The sequence below is a fragment of the Thalassophryne amazonica genome, chromosome 7, assembly GCF_902500255.1.
Source record: "Thalassophryne amazonica chromosome 7, fThaAma1.1, whole genome shotgun sequence".
In the NCBI taxonomy this organism is placed as follows: domain Eukaryota; kingdom Metazoa; phylum Chordata; class Actinopteri; order Batrachoidiformes; family Batrachoididae; genus Thalassophryne; species Thalassophryne amazonica.
Genome location: NC_047109.1, coordinates 47,852,962 through 47,873,592, shown reverse-complemented (window position 1 = coordinate 47,873,592; position 20,631 = coordinate 47,852,962). Strand labels below are relative to the sequence as shown.

General features: G+C 44.8%; 1 pseudogene; it reads left to right on the top strand.

Moving 5' to 3' along the window:
- Positions 1–1,335: 1,335 nt before the first annotated feature.
- LOC117513437 lies at positions 1,336–19,524 on the top strand (annotated as a pseudogene).
- The last annotated feature ends 1,107 nt before the right edge of the window (positions 19,525–20,631 follow it).

Here is a 20,631-nt window from a genome sequence, read left to right as displayed (position 1 = left end):
GATCTACAAAAATACTTGGAGACACCCAAGATCCAAACACTGGCACCTCATTGACTATGTCATCGTAAGAATCAGAATCAGAAAAGTTTTATTGCTATATGAGTGAACAAGTTCACAACATTAGGAAATTGCTGCGGTACTCGGTGCTAACATAAAAGAGAAAGTTCAGTGCAAAAAAAAATAAATAGAGCAGTCAAACAAATAATACGTATATAATAAAAACTTTACACTATAACAATGTTACAAAATGTACAGAATGTATATGAGCTAAGATAAATGTATATATGCATACATCTACACCTACATACATATATACACCCATCTGTGATTCGTGCAAACAGAGTGCATAACACAGGGCCGTTAGTGGTGATAGCAACAATCTAGAGTTCTAAAAGTTCTAGTTGATGAGGCTAACAGCAGAGGGGAAAAAAACTGTTCTTATGGTGGGAGGTTCTGGTCCGAAGGGACCAGAACTAAGAACTCGGGATGTACAGGATGTTTGCATCACAAGGGTCATGAGAGGTGCTGAATGCAATACAGACCACAGAATGGTGAGATCTTCACTCAAGCTTATCATCAAACCTATGATGAAATGTAATAAACAGCCGGTAAAGAAATTCAACATCACCCGTCTTAAAGATCCTGTAACTAGGGCTTGTTTTCAAGAACACCTTGAAGTGACGCTGAATTCAGCTGACAACGCAAAATTCAACTCTTCAACTGTCAAGTGGGACCATCTACGGTCCTCTATCTATAAAACAGCGGTAGACATGCATGGAATAGCAAAAAGGAAGCAACCTGACTGGTTCGCTGATAACCTTGAGGAAATGCACCTCCTAATTGAGAGGAAGAATGCTGCTTATCTAAGATATGTCAAACTGAACACCAGATTGGCAAAAAAGGATTTTTCAGCGGCTACAAATTTCCTCCAGCAGAGGACCAGACAGCTGAAAAATGATTGGTTACTAGAAAAGGCCATGCAAATTCAACGCTATGTTGGAACCAATGATATGAGAAACTTATATCACTCTCTGAAAGATTTCTACGGCCCTGCTGTGCATGGCTCAAGCCTCATTTATTCACCAGAGGGGGAACTCCTTACAGAGATGTCTGACATTCTGGAATGCTGGGCAGTACACTTTAGTGTCCTCCTAAATAAGCCAACCTGTGTTCAACAAGACAGTATTGATGCCATGAAACAGAGAGAAATCATGGAAGATCTGGTTAACTTTTCTAGCAGGAAAGAAGTATGCCATCCATTCTCTGCTGACTGGCAAGGCTGCCGGTGAAGATGGACTGTCAGCTGAAGTCTTCAAGTGCAGTGGTGTCACCCTGATGGACAAGATCTATGACCTTTTATTGTGCATATGCCAGAGCGAGGATATCCCTGACCAATTCAGGGATGCTGTTATCATTACCATCTTCAAACGCAAAGGAGACTCCCATCACTGTGACAACCATCGCGGTATCTCTCTTCTGTCCATTGCCTCCAAAATCCTCACTAAGATCATGCAATGCCGACTTGCCTACTCCATCCTCGACGACATTATCTCTGAGTCGCAGTGTGGCTTTAGAAGTGAGTGGGGAGCAAATGACATGATGTTCGTCGCCAGACAGCTCCAAGAGAAATGCGTGGAGAAAAATGTCAGCCTCTACACTGCCTTTATTGACCTAAACAAGGCATTTGACTCTGTTCCATGCACCGGCCTTTGGAAGATCTTGGGGAAGCAGGGTGTTCCGGATAAGTTTATCAGAATACTCGTGGGACTCCATGATGATATGCAAGCTCGTGTGTGCGCAGGTGGTCGGTTCTCTGACCCCTTTCCAGAAACAACTGGGGTCAAACAAGGCTGTGTGATTGCCCCTATATTGTTCATCAACTTCTTTGGCGCTATGCTTGATGAGGCACTGTCTAATTGCAGAGACCAAGGAGTCTACATCAGGTTTAAATCCGATGGCGGCATATTTAATATCTCAAGACTGCATGCCAAAACCAAGGTCAGCCACCAGATTGTCCAAGATTTACTCTTCACTGATGACTGTGCTCTTTTCTCCCACAGTGAGGCAGGACTGCAATTATTGGTCAGCAGCTTCTCTGCAGCCTCACAGCCTTTTGGCCTTTGCGTGAGCACTAAGAAAACAGACGTTCTGTACCAGCCCCCCTCCAACACATAGTACATCCATCCAGCAGTATGTATTGATGGCAAGGTTCTGAAGAACACATCTGCTTTGTTGTACTTAGGGAGCATTCTTTCGAGTGAAGCCCAACTGGATAAAGAGCTCTCCAGCCGCATCGCAAAGGCTAGTGCATCCTTCGGACGCCTGCATAAGAGGGTGTGGAATAGCCTCACCATAACTCCATCTACGAAAGTTGCAGTGTATCGAGCCGTCATCTTAAGTACCCTTTTCTATGGAGGAGAGTGCTGGACAACATACCACTGCCACATCCAGCAACTCAAGGCCTTTCAGCAACGCTGTCTTAGAAAGATTCTCAAGATATCCTCGGAGGAAAAAGTGTCAAATCTTGAGGTGTTACACAGATCTAACTCTCAATCTGTTGAAAGCATTATCGTGAAGAAACAACTCCAATGGACAGGTCACCTCATCCGTACGAACAATCATAGAACTTCAAAGCAATTATTTTATGGCGAGCTCGCCTGCGGTGAGCGTCGAGTTGGAAGACCCAGGAAGCGCTACAAAGACTCCGTAAAGGACTCTCTCACGAAGTGTGGTATTGTGAGCTTGAACTGCTAGCACAAAACTGCCCACTCTGGAAAGCCACCATTCAGAAGGGAATTTCCACCTTTGAGGAAAAGAGGGCTTTCAACATCCACCTTCAGCAAAAAGCTCCTGACTCTGCTGACGCCCCTTATAGATGTGCCACCTGCTCAAGGCTGTGTGGATCGGCTGTTAGCCTCTCAGCCCATACATGCGCCATCCACTACCAGTAATCTTCGTCGACTTCGGCGTGATCTCCATGTAAAAAGGAATAATCTTATCTGTCATGCTTAGTTACCATGTTTCTGGGGAACATATGTCATATGTCATAGAATCCAATGGATATCAACTTTGACCTTTACTTTGGAGACCAGGCATTCAACATTGTCAAAACTATTCCATTTATTAATCCTATTAGCACATTAAGATGTATATGTCACGGACATGAATGAGCGAAGCTCTTACGCATCTCACCATGTCATTTAGGTCCTTCAGACTTTTTTTGAGTAAATGCTTCAGGGGAGCATTAGCATGGATAAAACCTTTCAAAGGTTTCGTTCAAAGAAAGCGAAGCTCCCCAGACTCCCCACCTTTTTATGTATTTTTCTCTTTTTGCCTTTCAGCTTCTGGGGGGCTCCACCCCTCAGACACCCCTAATGACAGCTCTTTTAACCTTCTTCCACTTTAAGCATTTTTTTAAATGTAGATGTAAATTAATATTCAACTTTTTCAGCTAGTTGACAGTAGGGCTGTACAATATGGTCATATCACTGTGACATCTTTGATGTTTACTTCAACTGACATACAATATGACTATGATTTCACACAAAGTGCAGCAACAGTGAAAATTAAACATTCTTAAACAAAACAGTAATAATACCACACTCATTTTGCAGTCATCATAAGGTTAGGATACAGTGCCCCCAAAAGTACTAGAACACTTGGCATTTCATACATTTTAATTTGTTTATGCCATTTCAAATACACTCACACACTCATCTTCAACCGCTTAGTCCAGGCATAAGAACTTCTTCTTCTTCTTTGTCTTTCGGCTGTTCCTGTTAGGGGTCGCCACAGCAGATCAATCGTTTCCATCTCACCCTGTCCTCTGTATCTTCCTCTGTCACACCAACCACATCCTCAGCACATCCTCGAACCTCCTCTTTGGTCTCACTCTTCTCCTCCTGCCTGGTGGCTCCATCCTCAGCATCCTTCTCCCTATATACCCTGGGTCCCTCCTCTGCACATGTCCAAACCATCTCAATCTCGCCTCTCTGACTTTGTCTCCAAATCGTCCCACCTGAGCTGTCCCTCTGATATGTTCATTCCTAATCTTGTCCATTCTTGTCATGCCCAGAGAGAATCTCAACATCTTCAGCTCTGCCACCTCCAGCTCTGCCTCCTGTCTTTTTGTTAGTGCCACTGTCTCTAAACCATACAACATAGCTGGTCTCACTACTGTTTTGTAAACTTTCCCCTTCATGCTTGCTGATATTCTTCGGTCACAAATCACTCCTGCCACCTTTCTCCACCCACTCCACCCTGCCTGCACTCTCTTCTTCACCTCTCTACCACACTCTCCATTACTTTGAACAGTTGACCCCAAACATTTAAACTCATCTACTTTCACCACTTCTACTCCTTGTAACTGCACTATTCCACTGGGTTCCCTCTCATTCACACACATGTACTCAGTCTTGCTTCTACTGACTTTCATTCCCTTTCTCTCCAAAGCATATCTCCACTTCTCCAGACTAGACTCAACTTGCTCTCTACTCTCACTACAGATCACAATGTCATCTGCAAACATCATAGTCCATGGGGACTCCTGTCTGATCTCATCTGTCAACCTGTCCATCACCACTGCAAACAAGAAAGGACTCAGAGTTGATCCTTGGTGTAATCCCACCTCCACCTTGAATGAGTCTGTCATTCCGACTGCGCATCTCACCGCTGTCACACTATTCTTGTACATGTCCTGCACTACCCTAACATACTTCTCTGCCACTCCAGACTTCCTCATACAATGCCACAACTCTTCTCTTGGCACCCTATCATAAGCTTTTTCTAAGTCCACAAACACACAATGTAACTCTTTCTGTCCTTCTCTGTACTTTTCCAACAGTATTCTCAGAGCAAACACTGCATCTGTAGTGCTCTTTCTCGGCATGAAACCATATTGCTGCTCACAGATCTTCACCTGTTTTCTAAGCCTAGCTTCTACTACTCTTTCCCATAACTTCATGCTGTGGCTGATCAGCTTTATGCCTCTGTAGTTACTGCAGCTCTGCACATCACCCTTGTTCTTGAAAATAGGAACCAGCACACTTTGTCTCCACTCCTCAGGCATCCTCTGAAAGTCTACTGCCATCTCTCCTAGACATTTCCATGCCTCCATTGGAATGTCATCTGGACCAACTGCCTTTCCATTCTTCATCCTCTTCATAGCAGCCCTCACTTCTTCCTTGCTAATCTCTTTTACTTCCTGATTTACTCTCACCACATCATCCAGCCTTTTCTCTCACTCATTTTCTTTATTCATCAACTCTTCAAAATATTCCCTCCACCTTCTCAGCACACACTCCTCACTTGTCAGCACATTACCATGTGCATCTTTTACCACCCTAACCTGCTGCACATCCTTTCCAGCTCTGTCCCTTTGTCTGGCCAATCGGTACAAGTCCTTTTCTCCTTCCTTACTATTCAGCTTCTTGTACAGCTCGCAATATGCCTTTTCCTTTGCTTTTGCCACTTCTCTTCTCGCCTTACGCCGCATCTCCTTGTACTCCTGTCTACTTTCTTCATCTCTCCGACTATCCCAAAACGTTTTCGCCAACCTCTTTCTCCTTATGCTTTCCTGGACCTCTTCATTCCACCACCAAGTCTCCTTGTCTTCCTTCCACTGTCCAGATGTCATACCCAGTACTGCCCTAGCTGTATCCCTCACCACATCTGCAGTACTTTTCCAGCTGTCCAAAATTGCTTCCCCTCCAACTAGTGCTTCTCTCACCTGCTCGCTAAATTCCACACAACAGTCTTCCTCCTTCAGCTTCCACCATCTGATCATTTGTTGAGCTCTCACTCTCTTCTTCTTCTTTACCTCTAAAGTCATCCTACAAACAACCATCCTATGCTGTCTAGTGACACTCTCTCCTGCTACCACCTTACAGTCTGTGATTTCTTTTAGCTTGCATCTCCTATAAAGAATGTAGTCCACCTGTGTGCACCTTCCTCCACTCTTATATGTTACCCTGTGCTCCTCCCTTTTCTTAAAGTAGGTATTCACCACAGCCATTTCCATCCTTTTTGCAAAATCAACTACCATCTGTCCTTCCCCATTCCTATCCTTGATACCATATCTACCCATTACTTCCTCATCACCTCTGTTCCCTTCACCAACATGCCCATTGAAGTCTGCTCCTATCACCACTCTTTCATGCTTGGGCACACTCTCCACCACCTCATCTAACACACTCCAGAAATCTTCTTTCTCCTTCATCTCACAACCTACCTGTGGGGCATATGCACTGATGATATTCATCATCACCCCTTCAATTTCCAACTTCACACTCATCACCCTGTCAGACACTCGCTTAACCTCCAACACACTTTTAACATACTCTTCCTTTAAAATGACCCCAACACCATTTCCTGTCCTCACCATGGTACAACAACTTGTACCCACCTCCGATGCTCCTGCTCTTACTTCCCTTCCACTTGGTCTCTTGCACACACAATATGTCTACCTTTCTCCTCTCCATCATATCAGCCAGCTCTCTCCTTTTACCAGTCATACTACCAACATTCAAAGTCCCCACTCTCATTTCCACCCTTCTAGTTTTCTTCTTCTCCCGCTCTTCGTGGCAACGTTTTCCTCCTCTTCTTCGTCGTCTTCGCCCAGCAGTAGCCCAATTTCCACCGGCACCCTGTTGGGCTATAGCACTGGTGGCGGACGTTGTTAACCCGGGCCGCGACCGATCCGGTATGGGAATTCAATTCTGAGTCTGCATAGTTGGGTTGGCTTGTTTTACGCCGGATGCCCTTCCTGACATAACCCTCCTCATTTATCCGGGCTTGGGACCGGCACTCAGAATGTACTGGCTGCACACCCCATGTCCAGGCATAGGAACTGTTCAACATTTAATATTTTCTGTTTCACTGTGGACTCAAAATTTGGCATTTCCTGTTTCAGTGTGAACTTACCACTGAGTTCCCATGACATTCCAAGGGATCTCGTCTGTCAATCCAGGAAGTGTCGATCCAGGAAGTGTTTGACATTTCCTGTTTCACTGTGGACTCAAAATTTGGCACTTCATGTTTGGGACTCACTGTACCATGAGCAAGCTTTGTGTTGCTGCTCAGCGCTTCGCTTGTATTATTATTTATTATTCAAGTGAAAACAAGGGAGAACTCGAAGGGACTTCAAAGGATTCAAAGGATTCAAAAGAATTTTATTGTCATATGCATAAAAGAACATGTTCCCTGCACAATGAAATGTGTCTACTGCATTTAACCCATCCTAATTGCCAATTAGGAGCAGAAGGTGCCATTAGGTGCCCGGGGACTAGCTCCAGATGTACATCCCTGCCTTGGTCAACAGCAGGGCTGAGCAAACCAAGACCAACCCATAACAAATGACACACACATAACACACAACACACATAGGCCAGCCCGGTACATAAACACATATAAAAAAGCACACACAAGGGAAGAAAGAGGAAAAAAACCCTCATAGCCACTGCGTTACACAGCAGCAATGAGGAAAAAAAAACCCCATCAGCACAGAAAAAGAATAATCACACAGACAAACAAAGATGCAGGATGACAACCAAGATTTGAAGGTCCAGTTTATCAGAACACTCCGGAGGCAGCCTATTAGGCGCCGTCAGCGGCCTTGTCTGACAATCCTGGAAGGGGGAGGGGCTCAGCTCTGAGCAGTCCACTGTCCACAGTCAACGTCAGAGCTGGAGAAGCTGAGGGGAGGGGGATGACCAGGGAGCGAGGCTTAAGTGTTGATCTTCTGGAGGAGGTTTTTTATCACAGCAGCCTTGAAGTGCAGCTGTGTTTGGGGAAGCCAAATGAATATCCAGATTAGCAGACGCCTGAAAGATTCCACAGTTCTGAGAACAGAGTGGCTCTCAATACATCTGAATGTAGGATGTGGTCTTTACTGATGGTCAAAGCGGGTTTCCAGAGCTGCAGTCTGCCCGAGATGTTTTCCAGCGTGCGGTTAACACCTGCCGACTGCACAGCCACTGCCTTCCCAATTGAATCAATCATGTAGGGCAGCCTGGACAGCCCAATTAATGCTGCCTCCACTTTCTTAATTTTCCAGTAAACCAGCGCCATGCCCGCTTGTGACGGCCCCGCTGTCTTGTAGCGGGGCGGGCCCATAATCAGGGGCACCTGGGCCCGGTGTCCCTGTCTCTTATTTAAGTGGGCCCAACTAATTCATTGTGTTCTCTCCCTCTCTCTTTCTAGGACGTCTCGCTGCGCCTCTGGTAACAGAGCGCCTTTTTGCACAGCTGCACATCTTTGCACCTTTTAATTTATTGACTTAAACTATTGTAAATAAATACTTCTATTTTTTCTAATCCTCTCGTTTGTGTCTCCTCCTTGTCACTGTCCTCTGAGCCACGGGCACGTGACAAGAGTGGGAGGTCGTCCTTCATATTTAATTTTTGTAGTCAGCATGTTTAGTTTTTGTAAATTTATTTGGTTAAAGTTTGTTTTTAGGCCTGTTTTTTGTGTTGGGGCTTTGCCGCATGCTGATTACATGATTAGAATCCGGTGCGCACCTGCTGATTGCGTGTTCATTTGTTTGTTTGTGGGGACACGCGGGAGGTTTGAAGCCAAATTGTGTGTTTTTTTTGATCCGAGGTGAAGGTAAGTGCTGTCTCGTGCTGCATGGTGTTTCGGAGTCCTTCGTTAGGCTTTAGTGGCGTTTCTCATAAGGAAATTTGCCTGCTTTTGTTTTGTGAGGGCAGCGGTGAACGTGGCTACAAGCTTCGGCTTGGGAGCGTGTCCATGGTGTTCTGGGGGTTGTCAGCTTGCTGGTCGCTGCTCAGACCCATCGGGTTTTAGCGCATAAATACCCACCATATGAGACCGCAAGAAGACTAGGTTAAGTAGTTCAGGGCGGGGGACTCCGAGGGACGCGCTGGCCCTCAGCCTCGGTTATGTGAGATTGGCAGTTTGTATTCAGTTCGGTTCACATTACTTTTTTTGTAACCATGGTTTCTGTTTCGCATTTTTTTCCCACTCCTTATGAAAGTTTTTTTGGAAAACTGTCAAAAGAAACATTTATTGCAGATAGCTAAACACTATGGCATTACAGTGGGAAATAATACACGCAAAGATGTTAGAGATATAATCACTGCTGCGCTTTTTAAGAAAGGCGTCCTGAGAGGGGGAGAGCAACAGTCAGGTTTATATGTTAATTCTGAACCAGAGCTGTCTGTTTCGTTTGATGGACTGAGTTTTGAGCAGCATAAGGAATTAATGTTGCTGTAAATTGAACAAGAGAAAAGCAAAAAAGATGCTGAACTTCAATTGGAACAAATGAGACTGAGAACTGAAGCTGAAAAAGAGGTTAAACTGGAATGTGTCAGACAAGAGACTGAAAAAATGAGATTGGAATTGGAACACTATAAATTGAATTTGATTCGGGATGGTAAGGTTATAGGCGAGGTGAGTGAAGAATCATTTTCCTCTGCTGTTTGTAGGCCTGCTCCTAACTCGTTTGACGTGGGTGCTAGTCTACACCTAATGCCAAAGTTTAATGAAAAAGATCCAGATACTTTTTTCGTTCTGTTTGAGCGCATTGCAGATGTTAAAAATTGGGCGGATTGTGATAGAGCTTTGTTGTTGCAGTCCGTGTTTACTGGTCATGCCCAGGAGGCTTATTCTGCGTTGAGTGCTGCAGAGTGTCTGGATTATGCCAAAATAAAGGCTGCGGTTCTAAAATCCTACGAATTAGTCCCAGAAGCTTATCGCCAGAAATTCAGGAATTTTGAGAAAAATGAACGTCAAACTCACGTGGAATTCGTTATTTAACCTGTCAATTTAATCGTTGGTGTTCTGCTTTGAATATTGACACTTTTGAGGGTTTGTCAGAGTTGATGATCTTGGAGCAGTTTAAGAACTGTATTCCTCAGCATGTAGCTACTTATGTTACTGAACAGAAACCCAGCACCACTCTGAAAGCAGCGGATCTGGCAGATGATTTTGTCCTGACTCACAAGGGGGCTGTGGGTGAAATTTTTTCATCTAGGACCAAGCCTATAGTCAGTGAAAGTCGCTCCTACTCGCAGACCTTTGTGCAGGGTCACTCTGCTTCATTCAGAGGGCACTCTAGCAGGTGTAGTTACTGTCAGGCAACCGGCCACTGGAAGTCTCAGTGTCCTGTGCTCAAGTCTAAAAGCAGGCGTAAAATGTACGTACCTTCAGCTCCTGCTCTGTCAGCTTCAAACAATAAGTCCAGGGAAAAGTTCGATAAAGCTTTTGCTCCTTTCATCCATGATGCGTATGTGTCCATTGTGGGGAGCGAGCAGCGTGTTCATATTAAGATGCTGTGTGACACAGGGGCTAAACACTCATTTATAGTGGCTTCTGTGCTTCCATTCTCCTCTGCTACAGAAACGGGTGACTCTGTCCTTATGCATGGGATGGAGCTGGGTGTGGTCTCCATGCTAAGGCACACAATTATGTTAGAATGTGGGTTTATTAATGGTCTGGTGATTGTAGGCGTGCGCCCCGCTCTGCCGCTTCCTGGGGTTTCATTGATTTTAGGCAATTATTTGGTTGGTAGTGCGGTGTGGCCGAGGTCTCCTTTGCCCGTGGTAACCCCTGAGCCATGATCATTGTCTCTGCTTGAAGACCAGTGTCCAGAGGTGTTTCCGGCTTGTGTCGTGACGCGCGCTCAATTTCGTGCGTCTGAGTCGGATGTGCTTGAGAGCTCAGTCTTGTTGCCTGAGCTCCCCGCATATGTCTCTGTGAAGGAATGGAGTCCGCATCAAAAGTCTGATCCAACTCTTTCAGTTTTGTTTGAAAATGTTCTTCCAGGTGACAAGGCACAGAGTGCTGCTCATGAGTACTTCATGCAGGAGGGTCTGTTGGTGCGCAAGTGGGTCCCTTGTCATGGTGACTTCGTTGGTGAGCCCATTTTTCAGATTGTTGTTCCTGAAATGTTTCGTGACGACGTGCTCAGAGTTGCGCATGATGACTCTGGTCACTTAGGTGTGAAGAAAACGTGTGATAGAGTGCTGCATTATTTTTTCTGGCCTAGATTAAAACGTGATGTGTCAAAATGCATTAAAACTTGTCACGTTTGTCAGTTAACTGCAAAGCCAAACCAAATACTTAAGCCTGCACCCCTGTGTCCTATTCCAGCCATAAGCAAGCCTTTTGAACACATTATCATAGATTGTGTGGGTCCGCTTCCTCCCTCAAAGTCTGGCTCCTCCTATTTGTTAACAGTGATGTGCCAAGCAACACGATAACCTGCTGCATTTCCATTACGTAAAATTATAGCTTGGTCAGTCATTAAAGCTTTGTCTAATTTTATGTCAATTTTTGGCATCCCACGTGTTGTACAGTCTGACCAGGGCACAAATTTTATGTCTCGTGTCTTTGCCTAAGTTTTGAAACAGTTGAGGGTAAAACACAATGTTGCGTCCGCCTATCATGCGCAGAGCCAGGGGGTGCTAGAGAGGTTTCACCAGACTTTGAAGTCCTTGTTAAGAGCTTACTGTACAGAATTGAGGGGTGACTGGGAGGAAGGGTTGCCATGGCTTATGTTGTCAGCTCGGGAGGTGGTGCAAGAGAGCACTGGATTCAGTCCAAATGATTTGGTGTTTGGACATGCAGTGTGGGGTCCAATGGCCATACTAAAGGATGGTTTGGTGGTGGACTCTGATGCCCCTAAAAATGTGATTGACTGTGTCAATGGTTTTCGCCATCGTTTGTATGTGGCTGTAGAAGAAGCACAGAAAAACTTGAAGGATGCACAGGGAAAAATGAAGAAAGTATTTGATCGGAAGGCTGAACATCGAGAGTTCAGCCCAGGGGATCTGGTCTTGGCCTTGACCCCTTTAACTAATTCACTGTTCCAGGCTAAGTTTTCTGGCCCTTGTGTTGTTGAGAGCAGGGATTTGGATAATTACATGATCGCTACACCTAATCGCAGAAAGGCATCATGATTATGTCATGTTAATCTACTTAAGCCATACTATTCTCGCAGTGATGGGGTTCCGCAGAGTAGTGTTGCTTCTGCAGCTCTCACTGTCCACTCCTTTTCCTCAGGTCAGCAGGCTCCTGCTCAGGAGGAGGTGGATGTGAAGTGGCCTGATGATTCTGTGTTGTGTGGTCGACTTAAGAACTCTGAGACCTTGAGTAAGTTGCAGTCGCTGTGCATTCACTTGAATCTGGAGCAACGTGCTGAACTGACAGAAGTGATCGACTCCTATCCAGAGCTGTTCAGAGATACACCTTCAAGAACACACCTGATAGAGCATGACATAGATGTTGGTGAGAGCACTCCAATCAAACAGCGGTTTTATAGGTGTGTTCCTCAGAAACGTAAGGTAATGGAGGCTGAGGTCCAGTATATGCTGGATAACAGCATAGCTGTCCCCTCATCCTCCAGTTGGGCCTCTCCAAGCCTGTTGGTGAATAAGTCAGACAAATCGCCATGTTTTTGTACGGACTATCAGAAAGTAAATAAAGTGACAAAACCAGATTTGTATCCGTTACCACGAATGGAAGATTGCATTGACCGAATTGGGTCTGCTAAATTTGTGAGCAAATTTGATTTACTAAAGGGATATTGGCAAGTTGGGTTGTCTGCCCGTGCAAGAGAGATTTCCGCTTTCGTTACTCCATTTGGTTTATTTGAATACACTGTGATGAGTTTTGGCCTGCGAAATGCACCAGCAACATTTCAAAGGTTAATGAACATGGTGACATCTGGTCTGGAAGGTTGTGCGGTCTATCTTGATGACGTAGTAGTGTTTAGTGACACTTGGAATGACCATGTCCAGCGTATCCGTGCCTTATTTGATCGCCTTTCCTCTGCGCACCTGACAGTCAATCTGGCGAAGTGTGAGTTCGCTCGTGCAGCTGTTACTTATTTGGGGCGTGTAGTGGGGCAGGGGGAAGTGCGGCCAGTTGATGCAAAGGTACAAGCAATTTTGGATTATCTGCCTCGGACTACTAAGAAGGAGTTGATGCATTTTTTAGGGTTGGTTGGCTATTATAGAAGTTTTTGTCCAAATTTTTCAAGAGTTGTTGCTCCGCTTACAAATTTGTTGAAAAGTACTGTTGGTTTTCAGTGGTCTACCGCTTGTCAGACCGCTTTCAAGAATGTCAAATTGCTGTTATGTGTTGAGCCAGTTCTTGTTGCTCCCATAATGGATCGGCCGTTCAAAATTCAGGTAGATGCTAGTCAAGTTGTAGCTGGTGCTGTTTTGCTCCAAGAGCACGATGGAGTTGACAAACCAGTTTGTTACTTTTCTAAAAAGTTTAATTCATATCAGTTAAATTATTCGACAATTGAGAAGGAAACTCTCGCACTTATCTTGGCTCTTCAACATTTTGAGATTTATGTGACTTGCGGTGATGGTCCTCTGATCATTTATACAGACCATAATCCCCTCACGTTCTTAAGTACTCTGAAAAGTCCAAATCAACGTCTAATTTGATGGGTGCTGTTTCTACAGGCATTCAGTTTAGACATTCGTCATATTAAAGGTTCTGATAACTTGTTGGCTGATGCTTTGTCACGTGTACCAGTTTAAAAAAGGGAAAAGCAAGGTTGCCTTAATTTTTGTGCCTGTCTCTCTTCTGCCTCTCCCCAGTTTCAGGCGCCGGAACTCTGGAGGTGCAGCAGAGGACATGTGTGCTAAGCTTGTGACTTTACGAATTGGTGTCATCTTTAGCCTTGTATAGCTAAGTCTAATTTGATTCCTTGCAAATGGTAGAACTTCTCTTGTTTGATAAAGGAAAATAGAAGAAAAAACTTAGTCCTATCAGATTTTAAAGTAGTTTGTAAAGGAAAAAATGTATAGCTGAATATAGGTAAGCTGTAAATAATATTTTAATTTTGGTGCAACAAAAAATATAATGTAGTACTACTAAAAACAAAAGAAAAAATTGCTGTTTGCAATTGGTTTGAAAAGTCCTTAGGTGGACTTCCCTTTTGAAGGGGGAGGGTGAGACGGCCCCGCTGTCTTGTAGCGGGGCGGGCCCATAATCAGGGGCACCTGGGCCCGGTGTCCCTGTCTCTTATTTAAGTGGGCCCAACTAATTCATTTTGTTCTCCCTCTCTCTTTCTAGGACGTCTCGCTGCGCCGACCGGTAACAGAGCGCCTTTTTGCACAGCTGCACATCTTTGCACCTTTTAATTTATTGACTTAAACTATTGTAAATAAATACTTCTATTTTTCTAATCCTCTCGTTTGTGTCTCCTCCTTGTCACTGTCCTTTGAGCCACGGGCACATGACAGCCTGAGTCTTTGTCACGTGCGCCACAGCAGAAAGCCGGTCACCACCAAGCCAAATATATACACATCTTCAATGTCCTTCACAGAAAGCGTGTAAAGGCACATGACCTGCCATCTCCTCCACGAGTCCATCACGTAACCCATCACATGCGTCCCGGCAGGACAAGTCGGGTCCTCCGCCCCCGAATGTCTTGTGGAAAAAATAGTGTCAATTGCGTTCAGAGACCACTTTAACAGATCCATTTTTGTCGTTTTCCAGAAGAGCAAAGCTGCAGCCTTACAGACAACATGCCACAGAAGCAGGAAAGATAAGGAAGGAGGGAGAAGAGAAAAATGCGTCCGTCTCGGCCCAGTGCAAGCTGGAAATACTTAATATATGTATTATGTATTATTAAACATTGCACTGTAGTAAATCCCTCTCATCAAGTGAGCAATACAAATATGATCCGCCTGTTCCTCTGTAGATGACCCATGGCCACAGACATGCAGTCATTTTGAAATTACATGAATGAGAAGCAGTTCGCTCGTCTCATTCATGTCCACATCTGCTGGTGTGTGTCCTGCCTGCCTGCGCGCGTGTCCTGCTGACACGTGTCTTGTGTACGGTGTGCCGCAGGACACCGTGTCACGTGGAACAGAGCTCACGTGGGTGATGTGACAGTCAGATTGCCTGTTGTGTGTTGTGATCTGACTGTCCGTTTCAACCTGGGGGCAGCCTGTCCATGTGCACATTGTGCACGATCGCTTGCTGCAGCCTGTCGCCACAATGATATATGTTTTTATTTATGTCGACTTGATGACAGTAAAGAGACACACGTGCATCACAATGGGCAGTTGTTAGTCCATGTCCGTCCAAACACAGTACTGTCCAGCTGGGATGTCCAGAATGACAGATGTCCACAGCTGCTTCAGTGGCCGGCCACACCTCCTGTCAGTTTTTAGTGCACACAGCAAATTTCACTGTCAATACGACAATAATTGTCTGCAGATTGTTGTTGTACCAAGAATGAGAATGGCCACACATTTTCTAAGTGCTATGCAAGTGGTGTTAGATGTTTGTGCGTGTCGTCTGGAATTTGGCCGATACCTGCAGTGAGAGGGTTCGATGGGCTCGCACAGCACACACTCTGTCTGTCAGCTGCTGGTGTGTACAGATAGTTGTAGCAACAGGTGTATGAGGCATTGGAAGCAGCTACGAAATTACACGGTTGCATACAATTCCTGCTTCATGCGTACTTAATGCGCAATTCTACCAAATTTGCATTATGTGTGAAGGGGCCCTTAACAATTTATTAATTTCCATATATTTGACCATATTGTCACTGGCATCTAGAACAGAATAATCTTTCCACAGAAATACAACTTCTGCTGATTGGCTTATGGCCCAGTCACATGGCATATGACGATTTCCGAATGAAGGGAAAAAAGTAAAAAAAAAAATTACAATTCTTTGAGAAAACGTGGACAAACAGTCTTTATCACTGAATAGCCTGCAAATCAAGAGCACAGAAGGGATGAAAGAGGAACAAAACTAAACCGAAGCTAACATTGATCTCCACGCTTTAAAGGAAACACACCTGATGCCACTGCCGGTGCAGTGTGTGTCTGCATCTCTGAGTTCCAGGACTCGGCACTGAGACGGAGCTCATAGCGCCTGAGTCTTGGAGAAACTGCAAACAGAAGCATGTGATCCGACCCATTGTGGAGATCTGTGCACACATAGGTCAATCCATCTGCTCTGGTTCCTTGTCCAGAACAAAAGAGGGATCATCTCCTCGTCGTCAGAATCTTCACTGTCTGACAACACACTGCTCACTCCGTCTTACTCAAAAAAAAAAAAAAAACAAACACTGGTGTGCTGTGGTGGATTGCTGTATCATTGTATTACATGACTAGGCCATATATATTGATTTATAACAGAAAACTGTCAAAAAGGAGAATAAATATAGGTGCAAAGATGAATGAATATATAATCAGAGCAGTAAATTGATCAGTCCATGTGAACACTGCGCATTGACTCCCCATGTGAGGTTAATTACACCAGCTGCAGCTGATCCACAATGTGAATTGTGCCTCCAGAACAGCTCTTATATAATCATCTGAATCATCTACCTGTTGCCACATGTACAGAAGGATTGGATTGTCATTCCTACACTCATGTTATTATATTTAATAAAAAATAAGCACACACAGGAGGCAATGGCTGATGCTGCCACTGCTGCTGTGTTCATGTACGTTTGGAAATTACACACGTTTTGTTGTTTCAAATGGAGCGTGGTTTTAATTTTATTTTTGGTAAAATAATTAATTGTATCCACACAAAAGATTTATTCTGGTCTATATAAGGTGCCTGAGCCCAGTGACCCAGATAAAATAAATCCAAGCAGGCTGAGTTTGCCCTGTAATTTCCGACGGTACATGAACACAGCAGCAGCGCCAACAAAACAGCTTCTGCACAGTATGAAAACATTCAGCTGATTGAACGACATCAAACTAAACTCCAACGTTGCAAAAACCAGGCAAACGAAAAAAATCGCCAAGAACTACAGCAAAACAAAATATGGATGAATTGAGGTTTTCAGCGGCATTCAAAGCAAATTTTTCAACAGTTTAAAATTTTTGACGAAGCGCCAGCCACAGGAACAAAGCTGTGCAAAGGTTAAACAATGCCAATGAAAGTCAACGAAAGTTCAGATTTCTTGTTTTGTTAGGGCTTCATTGCCCTTCACTAAGTGCCATGTGATGGCCATAACTGCATCCTGACTGGTTGCAACCTGATTGGCTGACCACATCAGTTACACAATTTCAAAGTTAAAGCTTCACTGCAAAGCTCTCTCTCTTATATTTGAAGAAATTGCAAGTTCTGAAGCGTAGGTTTGAAACTTATTTGTGTATTTAGGTAGAATAAGGTCCCTATATATCCCTATTTAAAATTGGTAAAGTATTTATAAAGTACAATCATATAGATAGATAGATAGATAGATAATCCAGTGAGATTTTATTATTGAAATACTGATTGAGAAAGGTTTTGGGGCAGGGGCGGTGGATAATACACCTTGTTCAGTGTGGGAGATTCCCGGTTCAAACCCCACCCCTGCCACATTTCTCCATGTAATGTGGAGTTGCGTCTGAAGGGCATCTGGCATAACGCTTGTGCCAATTCAACATGCTGATCCACCTCGGGTTTGCTGTGGCAACCCCGAGTACAAACAAGGGAATCTGTGAAGAGACTTACTTTTTGATCGGGTTGAGGCATGCAGAGTTGCAAGGCCAACTTTTTGACAGTAGGCCAGTGGAGGGAGAATGTCTGTGAAATCAGAGAGGACTATTGTGAAACTATTTGAGTGCAGTCATAAAAGTTAAAGAAGTTGAGCACTGCAAACTTAACATTTCTCCAAATGACACAATTAGAGGCAAACTTTTGTAATTTCTGAGTGATTAATAACCAAACTCTTTAGCAATGTTGTGTGCTGGGGTGTTTGGCTGGCTTGGTTTTTGTTTTTCTGTTTCTCCCACCAGGTGGTATGCATTCAGGACTGAGTGGCTGAGTATTAGGACCTCACCTTGAACACCTGAGGCTTGTTTTCACGTGCAGGTCATCAGGGCTCACAGCTGTGGTGTATTCTGTCTTGATCAGAGATTGCTGCACTTAAACCTTGAATGCACAGTGTGTGATTGCCAGAGACTCGACCTTGTGAGTAGATGTGTGAGATTGATGTCAGGAGAACAATCTCACCATTACGGACGCAAAGACCGCTCCAGGTTTGACGCCACAGTCTGTGAAGGAGGATTGGGTGAGGTCTCACGCTCTTCAGCACACTTCCTGAGGTAATTTAGTTTTGGTGACTTTTATGAAGTAATGACAGTGGATTTGATGTCCCTCACACCTTGTGTTATTGAGCTGTCATGTTATGCTAATTGTCTAATCAGCTTCTGCTGCAGTGGAGATTTGAACTGAGTTGTTCCGTGCCTGCAGGGTGAGAAGCTGATATATATTTAAGCCAGGAAGTGTTTGCTGATTCAACAAGAGACATCTCGGCACTGGAGTGTCAGCTGCAGGATACTCAGGAGCTGCTCCAAGAGGAAATCCATGGGACACCTTCCTTCTCCATCCGCCTAGGGCAGATGGAGGATGAGGGGAATATTTTGCGGGAGATGCTGAAAGAAGAGGAAGAGAGCAAGAAGACTGTGGAGAAGCCAGTTTCTACTCTGTAGACTCAGCTGGCTGAAAGGAAGACAAAGGCAGGATAGGACGCCTTGTCAGTAGAGGGGGCTGAAGAGGGCCTCAAGTGAGTCCAATGGGAGTTTGGACGGTGTTCAGCGGCAGCTGGAGTAGAAAAGTTCAGCCTATGGACAAACTGGATAAGACAGAAATCCGTTTGCAGCAAGAGTCGGATGACCTCCATGGTGGACTAGGACCACCTTCGGCAGATCGTCTCCAATCTGAAGAGGAAGCAAAAGAAGTTTGACCAGATGCGGGCCAAAGAGAAATGCATTGCTACTCGATATGCAGAGGAGCATTATCATGCTGAAGCGGAGGCCAGGGAGAAGGAGACAAAAGTCTTGACCCTGGCAGGGGAGTTGAAGTCTCTTATAGACCTGAAAGGTGAACTTGACCGGTTTAACAAAGTGCTCAAGACTGAGATGGATGACTTTGGAAAGAGTTCACAGTTTGGAGAGGTCCAAGCGTGCCATGGAGCAGCAACTGGAGGAGATGAAGATTCAGCTGGAGGAGCTGGAGGATGAATGCAGGCAATGTTCCCAGGCCCACTCTGCCAAGAAGACATGGGAGCTGGATCTGGGAGGGCTTGAAGGCCTTCTTGAAGATGCTAATGAAAATCGCGATAATGTCTTATAGCAGCTGAAGAAACTGCAGGCCCGACTGAAAGATCAGATAAGAGGACTGGAAGAGCTGCAAATGTCCAGGGATGAAGCAGTTAATGATGCTAGAGACAGTGATAAGAAGCTTAAAGCCATGGAGGGAGACATGCTACACACCCAGGAGGAGCAGTCTACTGCAGACAGACTCAGGGTGAGAAAAGATAAGCTCCAAGATGAGGTTGATAGTCTCAACACGAAGTTCCCTGTTGGCAGAGGAGAGGAGGCGGCTGGAAGCTTGCATTATCCAGCTGAAGGAAGAACTAGAGAAGCTCAACATTGAGATGATCAATGACCGCATGAAGAGATTAACATTGTAGGTTGAGCAGCTGACGACGGAGCTGTCTTCAGAGCGCAGTAACGCTCGGCTCTTGGAGACAGGCTTTCCCAGCTGGATCGTCAGCACATGGAGCTGAGACTGAAGCTGCAGGAGGTGTTTTTTGCTCCCAGCCAACATTCCAGCCATGGTCCCTGGAGGGGGGTGTTTTTTCTGGCCCAGGTTCGTGTGGTCGCCAGGAGGCTTCCCGTGAGGGTGGCAAACCTTTCCTGCTCGGTCTTACAGTAAAGTGCAATTCATCAGCAGGGCTGAAGTGCAGACAATCCAAAAGTATATTTCTATGTGGAAGTGGCCCGTCTCTCTCACTGACAACATTTGCTCCAAATCCATTATATATCTATATCCTATATAATATATCTATAGCCACCATCCACAAACCACACAGTAGATGGCAGATGGGTCTATGAGAGTTTACATAAGCAAAACAAAAGTACTTTTTGGTTTGATGTGGTGAATCAAAGTTCAAAATCAGAATGCACTGGTCTTTATATGCAGGTTTAATCTGGTGAGTTGCAAGATTATAGCATTTTCTGTTTTTGTTACGATTTGGAGCAAGGAAAAAAGGCAAATTGAACTATGTTTTTGTGTAGGCTCTCAGTTGTCCAGGTGGTTTCCATAGTAGAGAAGCTTGAATCTTCGACTGGACTGGGTTGCTTGACACGAGGACGTTTCGCTTCAAATCGCAGAACCTTCTCAGCTAAAATTCTTGCTCTGGTGGCAGCTGGAGGCAGATGAAACAATCGTGTCATTTGATGTGACTTCGTTGTTCACCTGCATCCCCACCGCTGAGGCCATCTCAGCTGTGAGGCAGAGACTGCTGGAGGATGTCTCTCTACTTGAAAGGACCAAACTCACACCAGACCACATCTGCCAACTCTTGGAGATCTGTCTTAACACCACGTATTTCCTGTTTAAGGGGAATTACTACAGGCAGATTCATGGTTGTGCGATGGGGTCTCCGGTATCCCCCATTGTGGCCAATCTGTACATGGAGCAAGTGGAGAAGACAGCCTTGAAGTCTTTCACAGGCATCTCTCCCAGTCACTGGTTCAGATATGTTGATGACACATGGGTTAAAATCAAGCAACAGGAAGTTGAGGACTTTACAGAACACATCAACTCGGTGGACGCCAATATCAAGTACACACGTGAGGATGCCAGAAACAACCATTTAGCCTGGACTGTGATGTTACGATT